Genomic DNA, 19,547 nt, shown 5'->3' on the forward strand with positions numbered 1-19,547 from the left:
GTGGCAGACGTGGCTTGGATCCCACATTGCTGTGGCTGTGGCATAAGCCAGCAGCTACAGCTCCCGTTGGACCCCTAGCCTGAGAACTTCATATACCACAGGTACAGCCCTAAAAGTATAAAAGTACTTAAAAAAAAAAAATAATTGCCCAAGGTCACCCAGCTAGCGAAGGGGAGGAGTAGGAATTGGGAACCAGATGGCATGCCTGCATGCCCACCATGTTTGTGGCTTCACTATATGGTTTCCCATTCTACTGGGCTGGTACCCAAGAAGCTCCTTTTATCTACTCTGGCTCATGTCCAGCTTTCCATTAAAGACTCGCCAAATTCAGAGGTGATAGCCTTCTTCCTCCTCCTCCCATGATGGATCTTCCAAATGGCCTAATCAGGAAAGCAGGGGAATTTCTCGAAACAACATCTGCTTAAAGTGGTGGACAATAGGAACCCCCTCGATACCTGCCTTCCCCATCCCCACCCCCTATGTCTGCCAGGCTGAGGACCCGCATCCTGCTAAGAGAAGTCAGGCTGCTCAGAGCTCTACCCCCAACCGCCCCCTGACCCACACTTGACTTGGCAGTTCCATTTTTTGCTTCAGAGCCCTGTGACCTACGAGGTTTGCTTTCAGCTCTCAGGTTTCCTTCCATCAGACTGGACACTTAGAAATGGATTGAGAAGGTTCCCATTGTGATGCAGCAGAAACGAATCTGACTAGTATCCATGAGGATGCAGGCCTCAATCAGTGGGTTAAAGATCTAGGGTTGTTGTGAGCTGTGGTGTAGGTCCCAGACGCGGCTCACAGCAGTGTTGTGGCTGTGGCATAGTCTGGCAACTGCAGCTCCAATTCGACCCCTAGCCTGGGAACTTCCATATGCTGCGAGTCTGGCCTTAAAAAAGAAAAAAAAGAAAAAAAAAAAGGATTGAAACATATTGAAAAAGACAAGGACTGGGAGTTAGTGTTGTGGCTCAGCAGGTTAAGAACCCAGCTAATATCCATGAGGATGCATGTTTGATCCCTGGCCTCACTTAGTGGGTTAAGGATCCAGTGTTGCTGTAAGCTTTGGTGTAGATCACAGATGTGACTCATCTGGCATTGCTGTGGCTGTGGCGAAGGCCTGCAGCTGCAGCTCCAATTCAGCCCCTAGCCCAGGAACTTCCATATGCCACATGTGTGGCCCTATAAAGAGAAAAGAGAGAAGTAGACAAAGACCAGCGGCTCCTTCAAGGCAGCAGCCTGCCTCTTCTTATTTTCATTTGGTCTCGGGAAGTGAATCGTCCACGAGGTTTTCAGGAGCCAGACCAGCCGACCCTCCCCCCTTTAAGACTCTCTGCACTCTCACACTCATCTGCATGCAGATCCCTTCTTTTTCAGTTCTGAGCCTTTGAGTTCCAAATCTATGTCCATTCAGCCTCTGCCTTTTCCTGTTTAGAGATGGCAACACAGCGCCCAGCAGGGTAGGGAGGATGTACGTTGAATAGTGATCATGTGGACAGTGCCCGTATCCCATGAGGGTCACATAGCAAGAGACAAAGCCCTTCTTCCTCCTCCAAACTGTGCTGAAGAGGAGGAGGTTTAGGTTGAGGGGGCCTTGAGCTGATACTGTTTCTGAAGTATGTAGAGGGACGAACACTGGTGCAAGTCATTCTAAAGAACGATCCGATGATGCTTGACCAAATGTGTAAATATACATACTCTGATCTAGTACACGCCCTCCCTGGCATACAACCACAGCAGTCCCTACTTCAGTAAGGGGTCATGGATAAGAATGCTCACAGTGATGCTGTTTGTGAAAGAAGGAGGTGTAGCGATCTCTGTCCAATGTTGAGTGAAAAGAGTATGAAACAGTGAGGATGCTGACATGTTGCCATTACATGACGAGGCACACTATTTTATTCAAATTGGAGTCCACAATTAAAACACACTGACTGCGGGGCTGCTGGTGGAATACCCATTGATGGGGAATGTGGATAAAGATGCACATTTTTTGTACAATGTTGTTGAGTGTGTCGGTGGAAAGGTAATTAACTCCACCCTCTTTACCTAAGGTGGAAAAAGAGAAGAAAATGTCAGAAGTTTTGTTGGAGGTCATTTTCATTGTTTATTAAGTAACTTTGAGCATGAGATATATGAGGAGCAGAGATGAAGTAGCACCAAGTGTCCTGGACTAAGAATCAGATGTCGTCTTTCCTCACTTATACCCGCATGCCCTTGAGTTCTCCAAGCCTCAGTCCCTGACACACACACACTAGAAAAATACCATTAATTCTGCCAGAACATTCTGAGGTTCTGTGGCAAGCAATTTATAAAGCTTGGGAATGGATTAAGAGCTCTCAGAATGAAATTTCTGTCTAATGCAGGAATCTGCGGGGTTAATTAGTACTTCTGACTGTAGTCTAGTGAGTCACTGCCAAGGTTCCAAAACACCTGCCTTCAGTTTGGCTGTTTTTCTTCTGATTTTCAAAGTCACAGTTGTTAATGTACTGCACTGTTGCAGCTCAAGGCTGATTTTATTTCTTTTGGTCTTGAAGTCTGTTACTGAAACAGTTCTCTCCTCAGAACAATGAAACTACATTAATTCACAACAGGAAGGACAAGCTCTATTAGGAAGGTTCTGTTATGTATGTCTTTGAAACAAATGCTGCTTTATTTCTTTAAAGTATTGTGCATTGTTAGAAGCCAGGATGTAAATGGGCATATCAGTTTGACTTGTATGACTATGATGTGTTGTTCAATAAATATTTAAACTTAATGGAGCCAGTAATTTAGAACCGCCTACTGTATGTTTCTAGAACTGCCTCGCCACAGGGATTTCATATTTGACCTTTTTGCTTCCAACAAAATTAAGTATATGTAACAAAAATTCACCCTGAACACTGTGGTCCCTATTATCCCAGTCTATGCATGTTTCTGAAGAAAAATATGATTCCAATTCATATTTGATTAAAATATGAATTCATTTTAATATTTAATTAACATACACTTCCAAATAATATACCCATCTTATCACACTCAGTACAGCATTTTCAAGACCTGCAGTGGTCTCATATGAAAGGTATAGCAATGTTTGGAGGGAAGTTATTTGGGGTTTTTAGCTCAAAAAGAATCAAACACTTTATGCCTGTGGTACTGTAATTTCCAAATTGGAGGGGTCCAAAGAGATGACGTTTTATTCTGACATTTTGTTTGGCTTCCTCAATAAAGCAGTGTTTCAAGCAGCAAATAACCACCGGATTTCAGGCTTCTGTTGTCATTGGTTCCCCATAGTACCATTATCACTCTTCCAGAAAAAACATTAAAAAGCATCCTGGCATTCTGTAGGAGCATTATAAATCATAGTTTCCTTGTAGGGAAAAGGTTATTGATTTGCTCATTTTTCCCCTTCTTCTTCTGGCACAGACTTTAGTGGGAAATTGAAGCTTCCTTCATGCAGTATATTATAGCCAATCGAAAGGGCAGCCTGGGCTTACCTGATTTATAATGGAAGGTGATATGGGTGGGTGATTTTGCATTGCTCAGCCTGCAGTGATAATCAAGAGATAAAAACTAGAGGAAACTACACATGCTGGCCAGACTTCATCAGAATTATTTACTCTATTTCCTTGGACTGGAGATTTGATCCGTAGAGATGGAAGAATGAACATAGGTGAATGGCAATGCCCTTATGTTTCATTTTACCTTTAAATCCTGCTAATGGTATAACTTTCCTGTATTTATTAATGTGGCCTTTCAGGATCAAATCACCTAAGTGCAATTTGACCTAAAGCAATATTTTTCCACAAGTGCGTCAGAAAAAAATACGAAACAAAGGGAGAGTTATCCATGGAGAAAAGGGCCTGAAAAAGTAGATCTTACAAGGCACAAATATAATCTTATCTTTTGAGGCACAAAATCAAGGAATAAATGGATATCCTTAGTAAAATGCAAAGATGCCATAAAATGCTTGACAAGATAAACAAGGCTTCATTAGATTTTTTTCTTGTTATATTATGGACTTTTCTAACATTTGTAATACATTAGTTGTAAAGGGGAACACATCAAAGCTTTCTGTATCACAGGACTGAGGGAACACATTTCTGACTTGGGACGGCTGTAATATGATGCTAACTATATCACTTATATCTGGCATCTAATATATGCCACAAATGAATATATCTACAGAAAACAAACAAACTCAGGGACTTGGAGAACAAACTTGTGGTTGCCATCGTGGAAGGGGATGGAGTGGGATGGACTGGGAGTTTGGGGTTAGTGGATGCAAACTGTTGCATTTGGGGTGGATAAGCAGTGAGATCCTGCTGGATAGCATAGGGAACTCTATCTAGTCACTTGTGATCAAACATGATGGAGGATAATGCGAGAAAAAGAATGTGTATATATATATATATATATACACATATATATATATACACATACATATATATATGTATGACTGGGTCACTTTGCTTACAGCAGAAATTGACAGACTATTGTAAATCAACTATAATAGAAAAAATAAAAATCTTAACAAATAAATATATCTATGGAAGGAAAGGTTAAAATTACAAAGAGAAATAAAAACCCAGTCAATAAACAATGTTAAATACAAACAGTACTACAGTGCGACAATTGGCAATATGATAAACTCAGGACACAGAATCTTGTCATTGAGGTGTATTGAGAATGCTTATATTGAAAATCTCAGGCTATCCATTTCACATGGCATTTGCTTAATGCAAGAGATGAATTAAGATTAAAAATATATATAAACATAATAAAACCTCTCGACCCATTTTCAGATCTGGAGGAAAACATCATGATTTTATAAATCCACTTTTGTTTCTTTTCTGTGTAGCTCACAGGCTCATTTAGGACATGTCATTAATGATATGTCCTGCAGTGAGCCTGATGCCACTTGCATCTAAGTTGATTAAAGTGGAGAAGAAACAGTTGGTGATGGGAGCTGTCTCGCTCACCCCATCCTATAGGAAATTAAAGGATGGGTGTGTTTTAGAAGACAGAGTGATTGCAACCTAGAAACTGCCTGCTGTGGAGTTAGTGGCAAGACCCATGTTTTTTTTATGGAACCAAATCCCTGGTCTCAGCTGATCCATTTCCTCTAGGATGAAATGAGATCACTTTGGGATGTGTGTGTGTGGCAGATGTCTGCCTCACCATGTCAGCAGTATGCCCAAAGACTTTTAAGATAAGTCCTTAATTACAGGTATCCACATCCTCAGATTCAGCCAACCTCAAATCAGAAATATTTTGGGGAAAAAAAAAATCCAGAAACTCCCAATGCAAAACTTGAATTTGCCACATACCAGCAACTGTTTATATAGCATTTATATTGTATTAGGTGTCATAAGTAATCTAGAGATGATTTAAAGTATATGGGAGGGAGTTGCCGTCATGGCACAGTAGAAACGAATCTGACTAGGAACCATGAGATTGCAGGTTCAGTCCCTCGCCTCGCTCAGTGGGTTAAGGATCCAGCATTGCTGCAAGCTGTGGTGTAGGTCGCAGATGCAGCTCAGATCTGATGTTGCTGTGGTGTAGCCTGGCAGCTGCAGCTCTGATTTGACCCCTAGCCTGGGAACCTCCATATGCCAGAAGTGTGGCCCTAAAAAAAAACAAGTAAATAAAAAAAAGTGTATGGGAGGATGTGTGTAAGTTATATGCAAATACTATGTCATTTTATATAACTGACTTAAGCATTGGAGTCCTGGTACCAATCCAGTCCACTAAGGATACCAAGTGACAACTATATCAAACTAAACAGGCTTTTGGGCACAGTGGATAGCATGCAAAAGTTACTTCTGAGCTTCAGAATAAATATTTGTAGTTAAATTTTGGAAATCAAGTAACATTTTCCATAGTCCTAAAAAGCAGGTACTATGAAGATGATAACAAAAAAAAAATTATAGTTCCCTGCCCTGCCTTGCCCACCCTCCCTTCCTTCTCCTCAAGGGCAACTTGTTTCACCAGAGTTGTGGTTGCCTAGTTTTTTTCCCTAGTTTTTATGTGGATGTATTTTTTCCCTTGCTGTGTCTATGTTACATATTATCTGTTGATTGGCATTAAAATTGAGAATTAATGTTCTTGGACTCCCACCACCCCCCAACCCAGCACTAAAATTCTCCTATGCTCTCAACACAGTTAACTCAAAACATTTAGTTAAATCAGTATTTACATCAGTCTGTTTCCTGTTGAGTGTTTCCCATAATGTTTGGAAATATTTCTTATATAACGTTTGCCATTCTTGGAGTTAATAACTGTATTATAGTCTCATTTGCCTGGCTTTATATATGTTTCATGAATTCTTTCCACATCTACACCCTCTTAATACAGTTTTCAACCTAATGAAATGTATTAGATGACCTGTCATTTCCACTGCTTTTTACTGAAGACATTTCTCCTGGAATCCTTGGTCATTCTGTTTCTTGCATCTCCTGCATATTTTTCATTCTGGGACTTTTCTTCCCTGCTCTCCTGAGTTGATTCCCATTCCTGGGACCCATCAACCTTTTGACTCTCACTTCGTCATACCACATACTAGATTGATTGTATGGCTGGGTATAGAATCTCAGGTCATAAATTATTTTGCCTCTGAGTGTTTGAGGATATAGTTCCACTGTCATCTAGCATGCAATATTGTTGATAAATCTGATGCCTTTCTGAATCCCTTTGCTCTGTGTAAGACGTATGTTTTCTGTCTGTGTGTTCTTATTTTCTCTTTATCCATGATGTCATGATCATAATATACCTTCATGTGTCTCTTTTTTTTCCTCTTCTTCTCACCTTCCTGGGACTTGTCGAGCCATTTTAATTTCAAGGCTTATGTTCTTTACTCCTAGGGAATTCCCTTAAATAATTTTTTAATGATTCCCTTCCATCACTTTTTCTGATCTCTCTTTCTAGAATATCTGTCTGTGGAGTGTTGAATTACCTGGATGGATTCTCTAATATTTTGAGCTCCCCTTTCCTCCTGCCCATGTGTCTGTCTTTTTGCTCTACTGTCTAGGAGCTTTATCTTCCAACCATTCTGTTGAGTTTTCATTTCTGCTCTTCCTGTTCTTTTTAATTACCAAGATCTATTTGTGTGTTCTTTTGCCTTTTTCATACCACTGTTTCTTGTTTCATGACTGTATTGTGTCCTCATAAAACTCAAAGGATATTGAGTATGGGATGAGGATGGGAAGATAGTGAGCAATTTTTTTTTTTTCTGCTTTGCCTGTTCTTCTGAGCTTCTTGTTTCTATTGTTTTGGTTTCTTTCAGGTTGGGTTCTTTCCTTAAGTACCTGGAGATCTTCAGCTGTCTGTTTATATTTGAGAGTGAAGTACCAGAAATCTAAAAGAAAATTCCATGAATAAGAGGAGCTTATTGACTAGAGATGGAGAGTAGGGGTAGCTCAGAGTAGCATGTTCTGGCAATAGGCAGTTGCTTTCAGCAAAAGACACCCCCCCCCCCGCAAATGTCAGAATCTATTTCTTTCTCTTTAAGACTCTTCATTTTCTGCTGAGATGCTGTGGTAGCTCCATCACAGCATGAAAGGGTGGCATGTGTGGGAAAGAATATGCTCTTGGATCTCTGCCAGCCAAAGACTGCATTCCCAGATCCCCTGCCTCAAATCGAGCAATTAAATTAAGCAGCAGTTGTATGGATTCTGCCTGAAGCAGATGTGTTTTTTGTTCCCTGGTCTCCAGTCCCCTGACATCAGTTCAGTGTGGACAGTATAGTACACATGGCCAGTGTTCTAACTCAAGTTCCCACTGGGGATCTGATTTTTCTCCACAGAGCTCCCTCTAAAAAACCTCTCAGCCCCACACAGATTCAGCCATAATGTGCAAGGAATTTAATTCCTAGGAGACATTTCTCAACCAGTAGATAACAGGAGGTGGTGACTAATTGCCTTAGACTCACCTCCTGTGGAGGGACCATTCTGTGACACATCCTGCATGGTTCCTTAGAGGGTCCCCAGTGGAAGTGAGCTCCTGTTGCCCCTAGCAGTAACCAGTTCAGCAATGATCTCTTTATGAGTTTCCATCCATCCTTCTCTCACTCTGCCTGCTCCTTCACACCTGTGTTCTGGGCTCACCTCCCAAATAAACCACCTGCACTCAAGTCCTGGTCTCAGGCTCTTTTTCATGGGAAACCAAACTCTGACAGTGCCTCTAAATGTAGAATTTTGTGACACTCCAAGTACCTCAGAGAAGTAACATATAAATGTAAAATGACCAAATTTTAATTTATTTTTTTTTTATTTTTCCACTGTACAGCAAGGGGGTCAGGTTGTCCTTACATGTATACATTGCAATTACAGTTTTTCCCCCACCCTTTCTTCTGTTGCAACATGAGTATCTAGACAAAGTTCTCAATGCTACTCATCAGGATCTCCTTGTAAATCTATTCTAGGTTGTGTCTGATAAGCCCAAGCTCCCGATCCCTCCCACTCCCTCCCCCTCCCATCAGGCAACCACAAGTCTCTTCTCCAAGTCCATGATTTTCTTTTCTGAGGAGATGTTCATTTGTGCTGGGTATTAGATTCCAGTTATAAGTGATATCATATGGTATTTGCCTTTGTCTTTCTGGCTCATTTCACTCAGTATGAGATTCTCTAGTTCCATCCATGTTGCTGCAAATGGCATGATGTCATCCTTTTTTATGGCTGAGTAGTATTCCATTGTGTATATATACCACCTCTTCCGAATCCAATCATCTGTCGATGGACATGTGGATTGTTTCCATGTCCTGGCTATTGTGAATAGTGCTGCAATGAACATGCGGGTGCAAGTGTCTCTTTTAAGTAGAGCTTTGTCCGGATAGATGCCCAAGAGTGGGATTGCAGGGTCATATGGAAGTTCTATGTATAGGTTTCTAAGGTATCTCCAAACTGTTCTCCATAGTGGCTGTACCAGTTTACATTCCCACCAGCAGTGCAGGAGGGTTCCCTTTTCTCCACAGCCCCTCCAGCACTTGTTATTTGTGGATTTATTAATGATGGCCATTCTGACTGGTGTGAGGTGGTATCTCATGGTAGTTTTGATTTGCATTTCTCTTATAATCAGCGATGTTGAGCATTTTTTCATGTGTTTGCTGGCCATCGGTATATCTTCTTTGGAGAAATGAATGACCAAATTTTTAAAAGGTATGTTAATCCTAGCTATGACCCTACGAGTAAATGTCAAATGAATAATATATTTATTAAATGTCTCCACTGCTTATTAAAAATGCAGACTCCCAGACCGTATGCCAATTTGTACTTCTAATAGAGGAACCCTGGTAGTTCTGATGTAGATGACCCATGGGCCACACTTTAAGAAACAGTGGCACTGTGGCTTCAAGTTGGACCTACTTCATTTTACTCATACAGAAACAAAAAGTTCTGAGGTCATGCAGATAGTGGGTGCAGAGCTGGAAATCAAACCCAGATAGAATTGACTTGAAGCCATAGTCTACACAAACCATCCCACCACCTTTGGAGCATTTTGTTCTTTATTAAGAAAATGAAGATGGTGGCACCTATTCGTTGGGTTGCTACTGAAATTACATAGATGACCCACAGAAAGTGCCTGGTGCTAATTGAGCACCATTACAAGTGCCTCAGTGTGTGTGTATACGTATAGGTATAGTACGTTTGCAATGTAGAAATGCACTGAATTGAGAAAATGTATGTTTTCTGAAGCCATAATTTGTCTGTCAGCCACCTGCAATCTTCTAGTAAAGGACTCCTCAAGAGCTCTCTTGTGTCAGTTCCTTAGTCAACAAGTACTTAGTGAAGGGATTTTATTATCTGATAAAGCTGAAGGACTTCCCTCTAAGGCTTCTTCAGCCGAATCCAAGACAAGAACTAGGACCAAGTAGACAGTACTGTGTGAATATATTGCGGGCTCACTGTCATGCTTTTGACGATGAAGAATGACTTTTTTAAAGATGAACTTTTAAATGATGATTGTTTTAAATGTGTAAACACACAGCGGGGTTCCAGATTTCTCTCATTCTCGTCCCCTTCTGTACATTCCTAGGGATGTTCAGTACACTCCCTTTGACTCGTGCTAAAGCTCCATAAATGATCTCTCTGATTCCCCTCTGTGCCCTCCGGTTTGTTATCAACAAGGCAGTCATACTAATCCTAAAAGTGTAGGTCCATCCAACCATTTCCTACTTTCCAGCTGCTCTGTCTTCCCATCATGCTTGAAGTTCAGTCCAGGTCCTTGCTTTGGTCTCCATGGCCCTACCTGATCGGGTCCCTGCTTTCCTCTATCCCATGGCTCTTTCTCAGTCATGGTTCTGCAGCCACACTGACCTTGCTCAGTGTACATACCAATCACGGTTCCCTCTCAGTGTGTTTGCACATATAGTTCCCTCTTCTGGAATATTCTTCCTCGGATAGGGAATGATTTCTCTCCACCTTCAGATCTCTGCTTTTTGGAGGGGACATCCCTGACCCCCTGATCAAAAGTAGCAAACCCATTCCTGGCCTCTGTTCACTTATACTGATTTATAATATACAGTCACCATGACATCTCTTGTTAGAATGAAACTTCATGGGGGTGAGTATCCTGTCTCATGCTGCTTTGTCCCCCTGGGCCTAGAACAGGGCTGGCATGGGAAGCTTTCCAAAATTCTCTGTGGAATGAGTATTTCATGAAGTATTTGTAGGTGGGGACTTAGCCACATGTACAATATCTTACTCATTTGACAAATATTTATACACGAAACATTGTGCCAACATGAAAGAAAAGTGGGACCCAGTCCCTCCTTTCAGCCCAGGTCTAGCACAGCTCTATCCAATGAAATATAATGTGAGCCACATATGAATTCTTAAATTTTCTAGTAGCCACATTAAAATTTTTTTAAAGCATACAATTAACTTTAATTTATTAAAATTTATTTGGCCCAATATCCAAAAATATTATTTTAACATGTAAACAGTATACAAAAATGAGATTTTACATTCTAAGTTTTCAGTAATGGGATGTAATTTACATATACAGCAAGTCTCATTTCAGATGCAAGTTTTCATTGGAAATGCTTGCTTTGTATTTTGATTTCATGCATTTCACAGTTGAAATAGTAGATTCACACCCTCAGTGTTCCAAACATACTTAACGATTTCTGATAATTAAGCATCAGTCTTATTTCATTTTAGTGAATTTAAATTTAAAAATTCCTCCATCACACTGGTCATGTTTCAAGGGCTTGGTAGCTACATGTGGTTAGTGGCTGCTGTGTTGCATGGTGTATGTCTAGCAGGAGGAGGAAGGCATATGGACGTGGAAAGTGAACCCACTCATGACAAGTTCAGAGACCCAAGGGCCAGACACTGCCTCTGCAAACACCCTTCTCATGATAAGAATTTGTATCTTTCTTCAGGACTCAACTTATATGTCAGCTTTTCCAGGAAGCCTTCCCTTGTACCCCCAGATTGGATTGGGTCGCCTCAACTGGAAGCTCTCAGAACACCTTGTGTATCCTCCACCTTCAGTCTGTTGTGCTGTGTTCTAATTCGTATCTATGTATTTGTATTTCCACTTGTTTGTAAATTCCTTGTGGTCAGGAAGCTCTCACTGCTGATTCTCCAGTGTCCGACCCTCAATACATATTTTTAGAATACATAAATTATAAATGAATTAACTGAGTGGCCAGACCTTGGCAGAAAAGGTCCACTCTGTTGTAACAGAGAAGCCGGGATGCGAACGGGGAACCAGGCTGGTGCAGTGACTGGGTGATGACTGAAGTTGGGTTCATGCAGGATGCTGAGTCACCTGTGTCAGATGCTTCTTCAGAATCAAAGCAGTTGAGAGCTAGGAAAAGCTCTTAGGGTTAGTCACCAAGAGATTATTCTTATGGGAGTCTACAGAGACGTTCAGACAAACTTAATTTCAAGCCTTTTTTTCATAAATGCACTGACATTCCAGAGTTCAGTAGTAGATTTTTTTTTTTTTTTTTTGGCTTTTTGTCTTTTTGCCGTTTCTTGGGCCACTCCCATGGCATATGGAGGTTCCCAGGCTAGGGGTTGAATCGGAGCAGTAGCCGCTGGCCTACACCACAGCCACAGCAACGCAGGATCCGAGCCACGTCTGCAACCTACACCACAGCTCATGGCAACGCCGGATCCTCAACCCACTGAGCAAGGCCAGGGATTGAACCCGCAAACTCATGGTTCCTAGTTGGGTTCATTAACCACTGAGCCAAGACGGGAACTCCCAAGTAGTAGATATTTTCAGTGTCGTGACTGGGTTGGGTTCTCGGGCCATGGCACAGTCTGAAGCCTTTGATCAGCTGTGATCCTTCCAGTTACTGCTGCCTCCACTTACGTCAAGTATGAGATCTGTGTGCTAATTGAAATTGTGAGTGATTCATAGCTAGCTTGGGGCGCCATGTGATTTATGGGTGTTCGATCTAAAGATACTTAAAGGATGGAATTATTGGAGGCAGGAAGAGAGATGTGATTAATCAAAGAAGACAGTTTCCTAAAAGGCTCACTAAAACACTGCAGTAAAAAACTGGAAAAAAAGGATGCTAGTTCCATCCACAAGGCAAGGGGGAGGCAGGGAGAGGGGGAGGGGAGGTTAGGTGTGTGAGTTTAAGATAAAGTGTACACACAAAACGTAAAAGGATGTTTTCCAGCATTTAGACATTGTGGTTGGGAGGTTTTCAAGGGCACATATTTATCTTTTAAGTTTGCTTACATTCTGCCCACCACTGTCAGCAAATGTCAAGTTCCTGACTCCATGATTACTTCCCAAGAGTTCCTGGGTATTTGGGGAATAACTGCACCAAAAAAAAAAAAAAAAATCCTTTTATTTATATTTAAGACCCCAGTGTGAGCCTAAGCCTGTCTATTTCCCTGAGGATTCCTTCACATTTGTCACACTATAAAGCCTGTGGTTTTCTTTGCCAGAATTACTGGCACTAAGAAATCATGAAATCAGCCAAAATTTCCTAGGATTTATCCAAATAGAAAGATGACCATCAATGCCATACGTATTTGTCTTCAGTGTTGATTACTGCTATCAGAGTTCATTGAGACTTGTGTTCTTCCTTCCCAGTGGGCCTTTTTTTAAAATTTTTTATCATAGTTGATTTACAATGTTCCCTCAATTTCTGCGATGCAGCAAAGTGACCCAGTTATACACATATATACATTCTTTTTCTCACATCATCCTCCATCATGTTCCATCACTGGTGATCAGATAGAGTTCCCTGTGCTATCCAGCAGGATCTCATTGCTTATCCACTCCAAATGCAATAGTTTGCATCTATTAACCCCAAACTCCCAGTCCCTCTCGCTCCGTCCCCCTCTCCCTTGGCAACCACAAGTCTGTTCTCCATACCCAGTGGACTATCTTATTTATTGTTGATTACCTCACTCTGACAGCCACCTAGACATATTTTTCTCAGTTGCTACAGACTGTCAAAACAACCGGTCAAGTTCAGTCCTTTCAGGGGAAAAATCTGTCTGACTCATTCGAGGTTGTATAAGTAGGCATCTTTTGGGTACATATGCTCTGAGAATCCTCAACAGTAACACACACACACACACACACACACACACACACACACACACACACACACACACACACACACACACACTTTGTTCCTGCACCTTACCTGCTGCCATTGTGGCAGGGTGGGAAGCATTCCAGACTTCAGAAGGGACACTCTTCTTGGAAAATCAGGGCAGAAGGGAAGGGAGGAAAGGGAGTGCTTTGAAATACTTAGTATAGACCCAGTTTACACCCAACGAGGCAAGATGGAGTGAGGCTGCTCCCCACACCCCATGGACACTAAAACTCAGTGTCCCCACCATTGTCCCCCTACTCCACCCAAAACACACACACACAGCTACACATGCATGCTTGTCTTTTTCACCCTGTCACCATCTACCTGTGCCAGCAAAATAGTTCTAGAAATTAGAGCTTCTATTGGTGAAACACCCATAGGATGAGGACCCGTGGAAGGATGGTAAGGGTGGAGGCTGCAAGAAAAGTCAGATGTCATCCTTCCTTTTCTTATGACATTATCTAGCAAGACAGTGATTAGAAATGATTCATTTGCTGAGAAGTGCATTGACACCAGTCATATTTACAGAATGGAAATTGAGAACCAGACCTTAAAAGTCAGGAATTAAGGAGTTCCCATTGTGGCTCAGCGGTGACGAACCTGACTAGTATCCATGAGGATGCAGGTTGATCCCTGGCCTCGCTCAGTGGGCTAAGGATCCCGCAGTGCCTGGAGCTTCCGTGTAGGTTGCAGACACAGTGTGATCCTGCGTTGCTGTGGCTATAGTGTAGGCTGGCAGCTGTAGCTCTGATTTGACCCCTAGCCTGGGAATTCCCATATTCTGTGGGTGCGGCCCTAAAAAGACCAAAAAAAAAAAAAAAAAGAGAGAGAGAGAGAGACAGAAGGAGAAAGGACTTGGATTGTCCCTCTTTGAGGAAAACCAGTGAAAGCAGACATGTGGCAGATCTGCAAGACCGCTTCTACCCTATGCTGTGATTCAGAGCCTAGGGAGCAATTAACAGCTGTCTCAAGTTTATAAAATCATTAGGTTAGAGGCGCCTGTAGATTTTGTTTATTCCAGAACCCGTTGTTATTTTTCAGTGCTCTCACACAAACAGGAATATCTGATGCCAGATGCAAAGCATTTATTAAATTTACATTCCCTTCATAGTCACCAAGTTTTTAAAGAAACACAAACCAAAGCCACCATGAGAAGTACACTGGAAATAAGGCCTGAGGCCGTCCCACTCTCCATTAAATATTCCACACTGGCTCTGAAAAATAGTGCCCCCTTTAAATGTGTCATTTAAAGCCAATCCGAGTAGTGTTTTAATATGATCCGAGGCTTATAAATAATCGTGGTAATACCAGCAGCTGCTTTCATTTGATTAGTAAGAAGACTAAATTTATAGCATTAAAAAAATACACGGGAAATGTATTTATTGGTTTTTAAGATGTGTGTCTGTACGGATTTCTCTCTGATATGGAAAGGCGAGGACATCACCGTCACTGCCTCACTCTGCTGCTGTGAAATGCCGGCGGGTGGGTTTGTGTCTGATCTGTCGCACGGCTGTGCCTCGTGCAGTGTCAGCGGCAGCACTGAGCCAGATCGGATCGAAGCCTCTGCAGAGCCACGGGGTGTATAAATCTGCCAGACAGCACTCAATTCTGCGCCACGGTCCTCGTAATGAGATTTTCCTCCAAAGGCATTGACTTAATGTTAACCCTCAGTGGGCTGCTGTGGCCTCAGCGACACGATTAGAACATTCTATAGGGAGCTCTTGGTCTGTTCTCTTCCAAAGCCATTTCCTCTGAAAAGCAGAAACCTGGTGTGAAAATGAAACAGTTGGTGACTGTAATTCTTTGTGTACCCATGTTTCAAAGGTTACCTCCTTGGCAAAGAAATGTCAAGAGATTCCAATATTTGCCTCACTCGCCACTCTGTATTTTGGCTGGCTTTTGTTTGTTTCGGCTCTTGCTTTTCTTCAACTTTGATCAAGAAAAGTCCAGGTTAAAAATAACATGCTTAGGAGTTCCCCTTGTGGCTCAGTGGTTAACGAACCCAATTAGTATCCATGAGGATGCGGGTTTGATCCCTGGCCCCACTCAGAAGGTTAAAGATCCGGCGTTGCCGTGAGCTCTGGTGTAGTTCAAAGACACAGCTCAGATCTGGCATTGCTGTGGCTGTGGTGTAGGCTGGCAGCTACAGCTCCGATTAGACCCCTAGCCTGGGAACCTCCATGTGCTGTGGGTGTGGCCCTAAAAAGACAAAAGACAAAAAATAAATAAATTAATTAAAATGCTTAGCATAATGTTTTAACTTGATTTTTGCTTCTTACATATCTTATTAATCAAAAACTCTTAAAAAATTTTAAAGACTATTAAAGTCAACCTATCAGAGAGGCTCTGCCTGAAAGCCTGCTTCTCGAGTACCCTGGTTTCGTATTGTGGCTACCATTTTACTTTTTTGGCTTTGTACTAAAAGAGCATGCTGAGGAAACAGCATCCAAACCCCATTAACATCTGATATTTCTGAACCACTCCTTTCCACTTGCTTTCAAGATGCATTAAGTAGATTGTCCTGGGGGAAAAAAGGAGGAGCTATATATCCCCTTGGAAAAACAGTTTCATTCTTCCTGTGTAAGCTGCAGTGGCTTGGGACCCATCCCTGTGCACCCCGCCTCCCGAGGCTGCCTGAGGGCAGGCTTTCTGGGTCAGCTTTAGGAGCTGGAGACTGCTGGAGGGCCAGGCTACCCCAGCCCAGCACTGAAAACAAAAAACCTCATTCTTTGTAGCCAGATGGGCACAGCTAAAACTCCCATGAAATCTCAATGGATGTTTTCCTTTCTTCTGATCCTGTTTTCTCCCTTTGTTTAAGGAAAAAAAAAAAAAAAAAAAAAGCAAAGGCCAAAAAGGCTTCTCGTTCTTGCACGTAAGAAGAACAGCCATTAACCTGTGTATCCTAAGAGCTCTAAGATTACTCTCTGAAAACTAGTAAGTAGCCCTCTCGCCCCCTTCCCTCTGGTTTCCCCTGACCAGTTGCAGTCTATGCATCATCCGTACAGTGAAAGAGAACATCCCACCTCTGGGGAATTCAGCGACATGCTGACACAGAACTCATTCACTTTAAGTGCTTCCTCCTGTGCTCTCTTGCCACCCATTCTGAGAAAGCCAGTAGAGAACCCCACGCTTAAAGCATCCTGAACAGCACTGACTCTGGCATATCACAGCGTCACCTGGGAGGGGGGTGTTAAAATGCAGGCTGCTGGGTCCCACCCCCAGTGTTTCTGATTCCAAAGGACTGAATGGAGCCAGAGAGTGTGCGGCTCTATCGAGTTCCCAGGTGGTGCTTAGGCTGGTGGATCAGAGGCCACACTGGAGAACCAGTGCTACCCAGTGTTAGAACCAGCTGCGTGCCTGTTCATTATTTTCTCATTGGAGGTTCAGAAGACTAGTGTTTTGAATTTACTAACCAATTTCCCTTAGTCCAGAGATTGGCATCACTTGTAGACATGACCCTTGATCTTAGTTGTTGTACTTAGATCATTGCTATCCAAAATATGAATGAAAATCACAGTACCAATATTAATGAAAATCACAGTACTTAACTGGGATTTAACAGTTTACAAAGCATTTTTATTTCCATTACTTCATTGAAGCCTCCAAGCTTGGTTGGCTGTTTGTTTTTAATTATCATTAGAGAAAACCAAGGTTCAGAAAGAGTGAGAGCCCTGTCTGAAGTCAGTGAGGTAGAAGATAAATTAGGACTGTTCACAGACCATAGCCTTTGGGTCTTCATACTAGGGTTTGCAACTCACTGTCCAAGGAGATATGCTGATAGTTTTAAGAAGTTCCACTTCTATAAGCAGATTTTCCTTAAGTTAATCTACCTGAGAACACACACTTCTGCTCTGCAAAAGGACAGTGCTCACTAGCGTCCTCTGCTGGTAATATCTAGACTCCGAGTAAGGGACTATTCAAAATGTTGGTTTAAGAGATGAGAACACGTGATGCTGAGCGAGTAATAAATTTTCTTTTTTGCACTCAGCTGGTTTCTGATTCTTTTAACAAAACTGAAGGATCAAGTACCCTGGTAGATGATTAACAGTGTTTGATAACAGGTAACTAAGAAAATTCAGGGTTCCCAGAATTGAATGATGTAGCAGTAGGTAAGTAAAACTGTCTCCATTCACTCTTATTTATTTATATGAATAAGAATGAAAAATACTTGTGGTTGCCAAGGGGGAGGGAGAGGGAGTGGGATGGACTTTGAGTTTGGGGTTAGTAGATGCAAACTACTGCATTTAAAATGGATCAACAACAAGATCCGACAGGGAACCTTGTATAGCACAGGAAACTATGTCCAGTTTCCTGGGATAGACTGTGATGAAAAATAATATTTTAAAAGTATACATATTATGACTAAGTCACTTTACTGTAAAGCAGAAATTGGTGCAACATTTTAAATCTACTATAATAAAACCAAACAAAAAAACAATTACTAGGAAAAAAAGAATTATTGATGAACTATGTCATTTTAACAATAAGTAATATTCACCCAGGGATACATGGACCAGTCTGGGGTAGGGTGGGGCCTCCATTTCATGTTATTAAAGATACACTTCCGTGAGTTCCCAGCATAGCGCAGAGGAAACAAATCTGACTAGGAACCATGAGGGTGTGAGTTTGATCCCTGGCCTCGCTCAGTGAGTTAAGGATCCAGTGTTGACATGAGCTGTGGTGTAAGTCACAGACGTGGCTTGGATTTGATGTTGCTGTGGCTGTGGTGAAGGTCGGCAGCTGTAGCTCTGATTGGACCCCTAGCATTGGAACCTCCATATGTCCTGGGTACAGCCCTAAAAAAAAACAAAACAAAAAAAAAAGATACACTTCCAATAAAACTTTTTCAGTTTAAAAATTATCAGAAACTTACAATCCAATATATTGTTATATCGACCAAATGTGTAATAAATCAGTGTATCTTTTTTAATCACTTAGAGAGCTTGCTGCCATAAGCTATTGTTTTACATTTTAAATTTAAAACTTGTGTTTGTTGCAGAGAAATATACTAGATTGATCAATAAAATCATAACCGCATGATCCACACATAACAGTATAGTGGATTTTAGAATTGTGTGGGGAAAGTGGAGTCTCAAGTTCAGGGAGAAAGGCGGATCATGCAAACTTTTCCTTTCAATCTAGAGCTTGTCCTTGTGGTTATTAGGTGGCTGGTGACAGCTCCAAATTGCTGTGGTATTTAGATTCCATTGGCTTCATTTTTAAGACTGACATCATGACTTTTATTTCGAGTTGCCATTATTTACAGTATACCAGAAAATATACCCCTGGCATGAGATATAGCCAAGAGCTGTGATGAAAATGTAAATGTCAGTTTAGAAACAAAGGAGGGATGTGGTGTCTCAAAAGTCTTTAGATGAGATGAGCATAGCTCTTGATTAATTGCACATTCACCTCTGATTCCCTGGCAGGGAATGAAGGGCAGACATCTCTATGCAGAGCTTCATGTCTCTGGGACCAGTTTCTTCCTTTCCCACCACATCTCCTCTCAGCCCCCCGCAATCTTACTATTCTTACATGAAAGTTTTACCTTTGTGAAGTGAATGTTAGTGACGATCACTGTGATATTGTGGTTTATAATGAGAAAAACACGCTTGGTCTTTGACACCCATCCCTGGCACAGAGCGCTTAAAGCACTTGCAATTTCTTTTCTTTTTTTTATTATTATGTAATATTTTATTTTGTACACAATATTACAATTCGGTAATTTTTCTTTTTTTTTTTCCCCACTGTACAGCAAGGGGATCAAGTTATCCTTACGTGTATACATTTTTTCCCCACCCTTTGTTCTGTTGCAGTATGAGTATCTAGACATAGTTCTCAATGCTACTCATCAGGATCTCCTTGTAAATCCATTCTAAGTTGTATCTGATAACCCCAAGCTCCATATCCCTCCCACTCCCTCCCTCTCCCGTCGGGCAGCCACAAGTCTATTCTCCAAGTCCATGATTTTCTTTTCTGTGGAAATGTTCATTTGTGCTGGATA

The 19,547-nt window shown here is 41.7% G+C and overlaps 1 protein-coding gene across 8 annotated transcripts in view; it reads left to right on the top strand.

Annotated features, from left to right (window-relative positions):
* Positions 1–19,547, top strand: part of SV2C (synaptic vesicle glycoprotein 2C) — a 239,131-nt gene that overhangs the window by 157,551 nt on the left and 62,033 nt on the right. Inside the window, exon 1 of one of the 8 annotated variants that reach the window (XM_005661498.3) lies at positions 17,206–17,652. The exons of the other annotated variants lie outside the window; for them this stretch is intronic. The gene's annotated coding sequence lies outside the window, so the exon portion shown is untranslated. Of the gene's footprint in view, positions 1–17,205; positions 17,653–19,547 lie in introns of those variants that run through there. 8 annotated transcript variants of the gene reach the window in all.

This window comes from Sus scrofa, chromosome 2 (assembly GCF_000003025.6).
Source record: "Sus scrofa isolate TJ Tabasco breed Duroc chromosome 2, Sscrofa11.1, whole genome shotgun sequence".
Classification (NCBI taxonomy): domain Eukaryota; kingdom Metazoa; phylum Chordata; class Mammalia; order Artiodactyla; family Suidae; genus Sus; species Sus scrofa.